An 11573-nucleotide genomic window follows, 5' to 3' on the forward strand; every position below is an offset into this window, starting at 1 on the left:
TCCCTATGGACCCCTATGAATACCAATAGGCAAATAAAAATAAAAAGTTGTTATTATTTCTTACTTGAATATGAGATTATGATGTTGTTGAGTTATTGTCTCTATAGATCAGTTTTGGAAATTTCACAATAGTAAGTATGTAATAAATAATTTTATTTATGATAAATAAATTTACTTAAATTAAGAGATTCATTGGTTGTTTTTACGATTTTTATCAACCTTCATTTTCTGTATCGGTGAGTAGTGTGATATTCTTACTGAGTTAGTGTAGTTCACCCCTTCATTAACTATTTCAAATTAAAATGGCCAAGACCCAGATCTCGATCAACAAAAGGGCTGTGAATAGTTCACCACCCGGACTCCTTCAAAAGCTAGTGAAGATCGTTCTAAGATACTCAAACTCTAACTCTATTATTCCACTTTTGCATTGAATTTATGATTTTATTGTTTTTCAAGTTTTGAGTCGTTATAGTTGGAATCAAAACTGCATTCCTCATAATCATTCCTTACACAAAAACTTAAAAATACCAAATATGAACTGTCACCCAATCTTTCCTCTTGAAAAATAAGTACAAAGACACGAGGAGATGAAGTCATTTGCTAAACAAGGCAGCCTAAGACGGGTCACTTCGAGAGGATGCCAATCGACTTTTTGAGATTTTAGAGAGACTCATCTCTGCGTAGTAGGCCGGGAAAAAAAGAGGGAACTGTTTAACCATCCACCACTTCCACACTATGAGTCACCCCTACAACGAGAGAATCTAACGCCACCTTGATGTAACCATGCTCCTCTGTTGTATCATCCGACACCGTCACAAGACAATTCGAAGCCCCCACCGTATCATCTGGCATCGTTACAAGGCCACCTGGTCCCTCCCTAGCAACATCTGGCCCCCTTTTTCATGGGACCCGGTTTCACCCATGATGGACATGATAGAGATTGACACGGGAGACCCTGATGTATTTTCAAGAATGAACTGCTTAGCGACGTATCACATCAACATGGATTGTTTCTACGAGAAAAATCCTATTTAACCCTCCTAACGAAGAGTCTTTTACAAGCTAATAAAAGTTTCAAATATTATTTTTTCATAGCAAGTTCCTTAGTACACAATGCTTTAACTCAATTGTTTTTTATACAATATACAAACTTAAGAAAAAAATTATATTTAAGAGATCCTGATAGTTTGAGATTTTATGAATGTGTTTTCTGATGAACTTCCCAGAGCACCAGTAGACAAGGAAGTTGAGTTCACCATAAACCTTCAGTCTGGCACACAACCTATCTCAATTTTCTCTTACCGCATAAGTCGTGTTGAGATGGAGGAGCTGAAGAAACATATCAATGAATTATAAGATAGTGAATTCATCCGACATAGTGTGTCCCCTTAGGGTGCTGGAGGCACATTTGTAAGGAAGGATGATGGGACATTAAGATTATCCATCGACTATAAAGGACTGAATAGGGTCACGATCAAGAACAAGTACCCCCTCCTTAGGATCGATGACCTTTTTTATCAGTTACAGGGTGCCCAGATCTTCTCCAAAATAGACTTACGTTCAGGTTACCATCAAATAAAGATCAATGCAGAAGACATTCCCAAAATAGTTTTTCAAATCAGGTACGGACACTATGAGTTCCTAATCAAGTCATTTGAACTAACCAACACACCAGCCATCTTCATGGATTTGATTAACAGGGTTTTCAGATAATTCTTATATCAGTTCGTCAATGTATTTATCGATAATATCCTAATCTATTCAAAAAGTAGAGATGAACACACTCACCATTTAACTTAGGTTTTGCATATTCTTAAAGAAAAAGGGTTGTATGTAAAGTTGAGTAAGTGTGAGTTCTAACTCGAGCAGACTACCTTTTTATGGTACATCATATCAAATGATGGAGTGTCAGTGAACTACGAAAAAGTTAAGACAGTGTTCGGTTGAAAAGAATTGACCTCGGTCAAGAAGATTCATAGCTTTTGGGGATGATAGGTTTTTACCGCAGATTTTTGGAAGGATTTTCTAGTTTAACTGTAATGCCCGGAAAGAGGGGAAAAAAAACACGCGCCACGTCAGCAGCCACGTCAGCAGACCCAGTCAGCAGTCCTGGCCAACCAGGACCTGCCACATGGCAAAACCACGTCGACCGAGGATGAGCCACGTTGGCGATCCGCGTGCGCGCGATCGGACGGCCCAGATCAATCGCGCGCACGGACTGCCCAGATGCAATCGCATGGACGGCCCAGATTCAATCAAAAAACGGACGGCCCAGATTAAAACAAAATGAACGGTTGAGATCAAAAGGCAAAATGGTATAAATAGAACCCCCACACCAGACCACAAAACCCTAGCCGCCTGCCCTCGCCGGAGAAGACGAACCAGAAGCCGGCCGCCGCACTAGGGAGATTTCCGACTGCCGATCGAGGTAAATTTCATACCCCCGACTCGTTTTTCCATGCTGATTTCCCCTATGGCCAAATCGGAGCCAAAATCCCAGCCAAACGACCGGAAAATACGGCCGAAAGCCAGCGGCGCCGCCGCGCCCCTCCTCGGTTTTTGCCTCCGATGAGGTCCTTCCCGGCCTCCGTTTGATACAATTTTTATATCACCGTGATCACCATTCTTTTCTCTACAGGTTGACCGAAGCCGAATCACCAAAAGACGAACCTCGCCGGAGAGTCGCCGCACCCGAGAGCACCGCCGCCGGTAAGCTTCGGTTTTTCGTAGTTTTCTGGCCCCCCGAGGGCCGTAGGTTTGTTTATTCACAAAAACCAATGCGAGTGTGGCCGAATTCGGCCGGAAACGGCCAACCCGAGGCGAATCGCCGCCGCATGCGGCGGCGCCGTCGTCGGAGCACGGCGGAGCCGCCGTGCCGGAGTTGCGATATTGGCCGAAAGGGGCCCTGTACCTAATTTGGGATTTTTTGGAACACGTGCAGGTACCAGTAGTGCGTTTCAGTTCCCTGGAAAAAATTCAGGGAAAGTTGGGGACAGCTTGTAGGCGCACTGTGAAGCCGTGTTCGGACCCCTAAACGAGTAAGGACCCCTCACCCTATCTCCTATCACGGTATTAAAGTTCAATAAATGATAAAACGGTATTTCATGAATCAATGAATGTGTGAAAATTGCTTAAGGTCGCTAATGGAGCCCGAGTCTAGTGTGTTTGTCGGTTAACTGTTATTTGGCCTGTTTTACAGTTTTAAATGCAGTATGAGGTTTGATGTTTTCATTTTATAGTTTCGTGTGCATATTTTACTGTTTTACTGATTATGGATCGAATGACTGGGATGTTGATGCTGTATGTTGTCTGTTTGGCATAAATTACCGTTTTGCTTGTTTGTATGTGGATTGATGATGCTGACTGAGGGAAAAGAGAATGAAAGATTATGTAAATGGGTAATTGTATAATGTGGTCAGCATGACTAGATATCCTGTGAGATGGTGGACGGACCGGGTCCGTAGGGAACCCTACCGGGATTGTGGTCTCCCATACCGGACGGGGTATGGAGATCTTATGTATTTTGGCGCCCATACCGGACGGGGTATGGGGACGACCCGTTTCACCCTCATACCGGACGGGGTAATGAGGTTTATAGTTTTGGTGCCCATACCGGACGGGGTATGGGGACGGCCCTGGAATCTGATTACAAGTATTAAGGGTAACGGGTAGTGGGACCCCTATGGATCCCCATGGATACTAGTAGGCTGGTGAATGAGGAAAAGTAATTGTGAAATGATTGAATTGCAAGGGCGTGATAAGTATTATGTTACACAGTTTATATGATTTCATGATGATGATAATGTTATTGCTTTCGTATATTGTTTTATGAATTTCACCGAGGTAAGTGAAGGTAAAAAGTTTTATTACTGATAAATGAGTTTATTGTAAATTATGCTCCATTGGTCTTTTTGTGTTTTCTACCCACCTTTACCTCCGTGACGGTGAGATATCGTGATGTCCTTACTGGGATAGTGTAGCTCATTCCTTATTTAATCATTTCAGATCAGGAAGACATTGTTCCCGAGCCCGTTCCGCAAGAAGATGACGAAGGGGACGTCTAAAGACTCCAAAGTCATATTCATAGCTTTACTTTCGAATTTCTCTTTTAGTTAGTTTGATCTTTTATATTTTGAGCACGTTTTTCTGGTTTCAGTGTAAAGGATATTAATCGAATTTTGACTTTGCTTCCGCATTTGATATTTTTAATATACATTTCATTTTAAATTTCCAGGGTCGTTACACTAACTACTCCTTTCACTTGGCTCACAAAGAAGAATGTCAAGTTTGAGTGGAACGAGAACTGTGAAATGAGTTTTTCAGAACTAAAAAAGTGGTTAACTACTACACATGTGTTGGCCTTGCCGAGTGGAACATATGGATATATAGTTTATAGTGATGTCTTCTACCTGGGGTTGGGTTGTGTTCTGATGCAGTATGGAAAGGTTATAGCCTATGGGTCAAGCTAGTTGAAGAATTATGAGAAAAACTACCACACCCATGACTTAAAACTTGTTGCGATTATCCACATCTTGAATACTTGACGTCGTTATTTGTATGGGGAGACTTTTCGGGTTATACCGATCATAAGAGTTTGAAACACATATTCACTCAAAAGCATCTCAACATGCGTCAAAAAATATGGATATAACTACTCAATGACCACGATTGTAATATCTTGTATCATCTGAATAAGGGCAACGTGGTTGACGTATTCCGTAGAAAAAATGTATGTATATTAGCTCACTTAGTGGTTTCAGAATGCATGGTAATAAGGGTCGTATAACAAGTATGACCTCAAGACCTGAAGAGAGTTACATGTTTGACCCACCTGACTATTCAACCTGAGTTAATTCAGAGAACCCTAGCAGCCCTCGAGAAAGATGCAGAACAGGGAATAAATCCAGAATTTGGGGTCTCTACCGATCAGTTGCTTAGATTTCAAGACAGGGTGTGTATTCCATGTGATAGTGACCTGAAAATGGATATTATGACAGAGACTCGTAACTCAAAGTTTGTCATGCATCCCGAAAGCACTAAGATGTATCAAAGTATGCGATCCCGATTTTGGTAGAACATGATGAAAAGAGAGGTGACCGACTTTATTTTCAAATGTTTGGTATGTCAGCAAGTTAAGACAAAGTATCAACGCTTAGATGGGCTACTTCAGCCATTACCAATTTCGGAGTGAAAGTGAAAATACATCACAATGGATTTCGTGATAGAATTACCTAGGGCATGCTTGGAACATGATGTCATTTAGATAATTGCTGATCGGTTCACCAAGTCTTCCCACTTATTGGCCATCAAGATGACCGACCCTTGCACAAACTAGTAAGAATGTATATCCGGGAGATAGTCAAGTTACATGGAGTACCAGTGATAGTAGCATCTTACAGGGACCCCAGATTCACTTATCAGTTCTGATCTATTTTTCAGCAAGTTATGGAAATGAAATTGTCCTTTAGTGCTGCTTGTGTTATTGACTTTAGGGGCCATTAGGATGATCATTTACCCTTAATAGAATTCGTCTACAATAATAACTACTAAGAAAGTATCAGCATGGCTCCGTACGAGGCGTTAAATGGCTGCCCATGTAGATCGCCGACCTGTTGGAAATAGGTGACTGATAAATAATTGTTCAATCTTAATAAAGTTCGCCTACAATAATAACTACTAAAAAAAGTATCGGCATGGCTCCGTGAAGCGTTATATAGCTGCCCATGCAGATCGTTGACCTGTTGAGAATAGATGGGTAATAAAAAATTGTTCGGTCCAGATCTTGTAGAGGAGACTACAGCCAAAATAGTTAAGATCATGAAGAACATCCAGATGACTCAAAGCAGGCAGAAGAATTATGCGGATACCTGGATTAAGGATTTGAAATTTGATAAAAGTGATCGGGTGTTCTTTAAGCTCACTCATTTTAAGAGAATTAGTAGATTTGGTAAGAGGGAAAAACTAAATCCCTAGTTTATTGGGTCATTTAAAATCTTAAACAGAATTTGCATCACCGCCTACAGTATGACACTACCTCCAGAACTATCTAGGGTTCATAATATATTTCATGTATCCATACTACGAAAGTACAACCCGGACTCCTCTCATGTTTTGACTCACGAGCTCCTTTCACTTTATGAGGATCTGTCTTATGAAGAGGTACCGGTGGGTATTGTAGACTCAAATAGCATAGTACTCCACAATTAAAAAATTCCATTCGTTAAGATCTTATGGCGAAATTAAACACAGAGAGAGGCCATGAGAGCTAGAATCAGATTTCAGAGGCAAGTATCTCCAACTGTTTGATTTAGTGAGAGATGAAGGATAAGCTTTTATTTTTTAGTGACTGTTGTGAGATTCCACCGACAATTACTTCCTCATCAAATAATGGCTTATTTTTATTTTGCCAAATTTAAAAATAAAATGGGATTTAAAAAAAAATTGATTTATTATTTACATTTATATATAGAGTTTGAAGTACTTGAATATCTAAATTCGATTATTTATAATTAGCATTTTGAATGTAATATTATATCAATTTAGAGAAAAATTAAATTTAAGATAATTCGAGGGAAAATTACTTAATACAGTAAAAGTTTCATTCAATATTTTTCTTTATAATTTGGTTTGAATATTTTTTCGGTGTAAATATTAGACTTTTTTAAAGAGTATTTAGTTTATGTTCAACGTTTATAACAAAAAAAGGAATTCAAAACTTTAACTAATGCGAGATGAATTTTAACTTATTATCTAAGAAAAAAAAAATTAAGTTATTACCCAAAAAAAATGAAAATTTTCATTACATATTTTATTGAAAAAAATAATTAAGTTATTTAATTACCTTTAATTACTATAATGTGTTTTAATTTTAATGTGAAATTTTAGTTTTTATCATTTGTAAACAAAATAAAATTAATGTAATTAGTGATGTTAATTATATCCTAAATCACAATTAATTAGCCTTGAAAACCTTTCCAATATATGATCTGCCATGAGCACAGATAGTACATGATATGCTTGGTTTTTAAGGGAAAACATCCAAACAAAATTTATTTACATCATTTTCATTCTGTTGACTATCATATATCTATATGTGTGTTTGTATATATCTATATATATGTGTGTGTGTGTACGTATGTATACACATACATACACAAATATAATATCATTCCACCTTTTCATTCTTTTTTTATTTGAAAATAAATCATTTTTATCTTCATAAAATCAAGGGTCATTTTCTCCTTGATGGTATAAAGAGGCAATTGTAGACTTGTGTCTTCTCAAAGTACGATGTGTGAGGCAATTTGGAGGATGGTGATGGGACCTATGATTTATATGATCATATTATATGAAATTTTTACTATATTGTTGTTGTGGGACACCCCCCCCTCTCCCCAAATAAAAACTATATGTTAAAATTATTTTAATGAAAAACAAACTATTGATTTCAATTTTGGAATGTTGGGTTTGGGAAATTAAAATTGACCCATGTAATTGGATTGAGATTGATGCCATGTATCATATGGTTATAGGGAATGTGATTAAATTAATAATTAATTAGTTAATTAATTGGGAGGCAACATGTCAATTTCATAAAATTCTTGCAATTTACACTATCATATTTCCATCCCTTGAGAACTAATCAAGTTATTAAAAAACAGCTTACAAATATCTATCATACCCTTCTCGTGTATAACAACCATTTTTTGGTTTTGTCGCGGAGAATTTTGCAATCACACAACTTGAATTATTAAAAATAATAATATAGTCATAGTTAGTATTTACATTATTCTTAATGATAATATATTTGTGTTCAAATCACGAATTATTAATTTTACGTATCGCGTTTATAAAAGTGTATTGTAATTAATCGTGTTAGGTGCTCGATTGTTATTAAATTAATAAAATGTACGTATTTTTATTTAAAATATTATTATAAATTTATATAATAATATTTAAAATTAAATGTCAAAATAAACTTAAGCTTATAATATTTATAAAAATACAAAAAATAATTTAAACTAACAAATTTGTTTGGACAATAAATTATCACGTTTAATTTTTATTTTTATTTTTTGCATTAAATTAGTAAAATCTTTTATTTTTTAAATAATTTTATATAAAGTATTTTAAAGATAAAAAATATTATATAAATTAATAATTTTACATAAAGTAAAAAAAAAAAAAGCTAAATCATAATTTTTAAAAGAACTCATAAATCAAAATAAAGTCAAAACGTCTAACCAACATGAAAAGTTGACTTTATCTTATTATATTTATAGCAGCATAAAAAAGTCATGATATAATTAGTCGGCTTTATGCCAATGGCAAGCATAAATGCTTTTATGCAAATTCATACGATGGGAATTTGTGAAATGAATAACGTTATACTTCCTCTTACAATTAACTTTTGTTATTGAATTATTTTATAATTTTTTATTTTTATTCAAATTTAATTTATTCATTTAATAAATTTTTATATATTTTTCGAAAAATAAAATGTTAATGTAGAATATGGTATACCGAATTACATATAAAATATATCATAGATTTAAATTGTATCAAGGGTAAAATGTGTTGAAAAAAAAAAATAATACTCATTTTTTTACCCACATGAAAAAAATTAACTTTTTGACATGAACTTTTGGAAAATTATATTTTAACTTGATTTAAACCCATAATTTATTAAAATCAAAACAAACCCAAGATATATATATATATATATATATAACCTTGAATTAAATAGCTTTGGTAATTAATAATTAATTAATTTTTAAAAGATAAACCCATTATTTAACTTACAAGACAAAACAAAACCAACAAAGAAAAATAAATTCAAAACCTAACCTTAAAGTGAATAGTAAAAAGTGGTGGGAGTAGGGATGAGGGTGGGGGAGTTTAATAAATACGTAAAAGTAGTAGGACCAAAGAAAAAGTCAAAAAAAAATAAATAAGAAAGACAAGGTGGGGCCAAGAGAAAACAACAGAGAAATAAAAAGGCGATGACGTGGCACAGGATAAGAGAAAGAGAGAGAGAAGTGATAGAGAGACATGCACGTCATGGGGATTCGCGTGTGAGAATCTAAGGTTAAATTGAATGGAGAGATGTGATTGGCTGACAGATGGCGCGTGAGTTGACGAGATTCAGTCTCGTACGTATGAAAAATTTCTGACACAATCTCACCACTCCTACCCCGCCAACTTCACAATCATTGCTCTTTTGGTATTATTGTAGTCCTTAAAAATATATATAAATAAATTATTTTACTATTTTTTTATATTGCAAATTTAAAATTATTTATATTTATACTTTATGTTTTTGTGAACAAAATGAAGATATCATGTTGTGATGAGGATATTCATATCTATATATTAAATTTTATTTATGTGCTTTTATTTAAAAAATATTTATATTATTATAAATCTATGTTACAAGTTCTTTTTGAAACAATTTAGGGTATGCATCGAGTTAAATACATTATTATATTTTTTATGCAATTATTTTTATAAACATGTATTTAGTTATATAATTAATATAAAATTAGATTATATATTTTTATTTATTTTTTTATATAAAAATATGTTGTGATTAGTGTGTATATATGGGCTAATTACTAAAATACATGAATTTACTCAGCAGAAAAAGTTTATATGTATTTTTTTTATTTAACTTCAATTTTAATTATTATCATTTTTTTAATTAAATTTAAATTTAAAATATTATATATAGATAAATATTTTTTTAAAACAGTAATAGTGTCGATAACTTAATTATAAGTTAGTATAGCATAACTAATATCATGTGTATAATAATATCCGTGTCCAAAATTTGGTATGGGATAACTTGATATTAATGAAAAAAAAAAGTACTAAAAATAATAATTTTGGAAAATATGGATTTGGAGATGAGTTTGACATTAATTTTGAAAAACTGGGCAAAACTGCAAATAAGGAGGGTGTGTTTAAAAAAAATTTGAAAAATTAGATAAAAATATAATTTTTTAAAATACAGCCACGTGGGACGACAATGTTAGCATCACGGCGAGTCAGAGCATGTTATGTGGTAAAACACGTTAATATTTGCGTCACGCGGGCAATCCGTGTGTCTGGCGATCCGGCGGTCCCGATAACATATTGCGCGCACGGACAGCTCAAATACATTATCTATTTAGGCGCGATTGGATGGACAAGATCAATCGTAATGAACAGTCCAGATTTGCTCACGCAATTGGCCTAAACAGGTAATGATCGGATGACTCTCCTTGTTCAACGTCGGCGTGAATGGACAACCCAGATCGACGCATAATAGGTATTTAAATATTGGATCGCATGAGAACCCTAACCGTAGTCGCACATGCCCTCGTTATAGAAGAAAAATCAGCCGCCGGAGAAGGAGACTGACCCCCAGCCGTCGCCGCACCGGAGCCACCACCGACCGCCAAAAAAGGTAAAAAATTCTTCTTCCCTCTCATAATTTGATTTCGAGTTTACCTATGACCATATCAAAGCAAATGAGATGATGGGTGAGTCGAAAATCGCGGACAAAGTCATATGTAGCCACCGCGGCCGAAACTTTAAAATTTCTTCGATGAGCCCCTTCTCATTTCCTGTTTCACACAATTTTTCGATCATTTTGTTCACCATACTTTTTTGTGCAGGTTAGCCGAATGAGAAATTTCAGCCGCAAAGGAGAACCGACAAAGCCACTGCACCAAGAGACCCCCCACCAGCAGATTCAGTTTCTTTCAATTTTTTTGTCAACCGAGGTCCCCTAACGTATTTTTCCGCATGGATATGTAGAAAATTGGCCAAAACTGGTCAGGTTTAGGTGCACCGACGCTGTGGGCAGCAGAACCAGCGTCGGAGCAAGGCACCACCGCCATGCTATAATCCTAAAATTTACCATAAAGGGTTTTCAACACCGATTTTGAGGTTTTAGGGTATTTTTAGGTACATGACGAGTATTTTAGATTCTCGCATAAAAAATTCAAAAAACTCAAAAGCGGTTAGGAGGTGTAGTAGATAGTATGGCATTTCGAACACTGATCTAAGTAAGGATCCCTCACCATATTCTCTATTATAGTAAATTGAAAATTAATAATCGATAATTGTGTGTTTTGTGAAAAATTAGTAAAATCCTAAAAATATTATAAGTCACTGGTGGAACCGGAAGCAGTTAGTTCACATTTATCTTATTTTTCCTATTTATTTTATTATATTGCCTAAATTACATATTACTATATTGTGCATATTTAAATTTATAGTTTCTATGGTCTTCTCGATCATCTGGTTTATTTGTTTCATCCTACATTGTTCATTTGATTATCTGGTTATTCGATTATTGGTTATGATAAACTATATCGCCTGCTTAGATACCATTTAAATTGATTAGTGAACATGGAATGAGACATTGACATGCTTGGTGGTTGTTTATATGATAAAAATCTAAATAAATGAAAGCTTATTGGGCATAATGGAATATGGTAGACGGACCTAGTACATAGAGAACCGTACTGTAGATATTACATCGGTCGGATAATGCTGATAAGTCCCAAATCGAAATGATTTTGGAA

The 11573-nt window shown here is 35.1% G+C and overlaps 1 long non-coding RNA gene across 1 annotated transcript; it reads left to right on the top strand.

Moving 5' to 3' along the window:
* The first annotated feature begins 10217 nt into the window (after positions 1-10217).
* Positions 10218-11303, top strand: LOC148253209 (uncharacterized). Its single transcript, XR_015821718.1, has 2 exons — positions 10218-10447; positions 10659-11303. It is a non-coding gene; the product is annotated as an uncharacterized LOC148253209 (long non-coding RNA).
* Positions 11304-11573: the final 270 nt, after the last annotated feature.

This window comes from Carica papaya, chromosome 6 (genome assembly GCF_054855325.1).
Source record: "Carica papaya isolate Zhongbai chromosome 6, ASM5485532v1, whole genome shotgun sequence".
Taxonomy (NCBI): Eukaryota; Viridiplantae; Streptophyta; class Magnoliopsida; order Brassicales; family Caricaceae; genus Carica; species Carica papaya.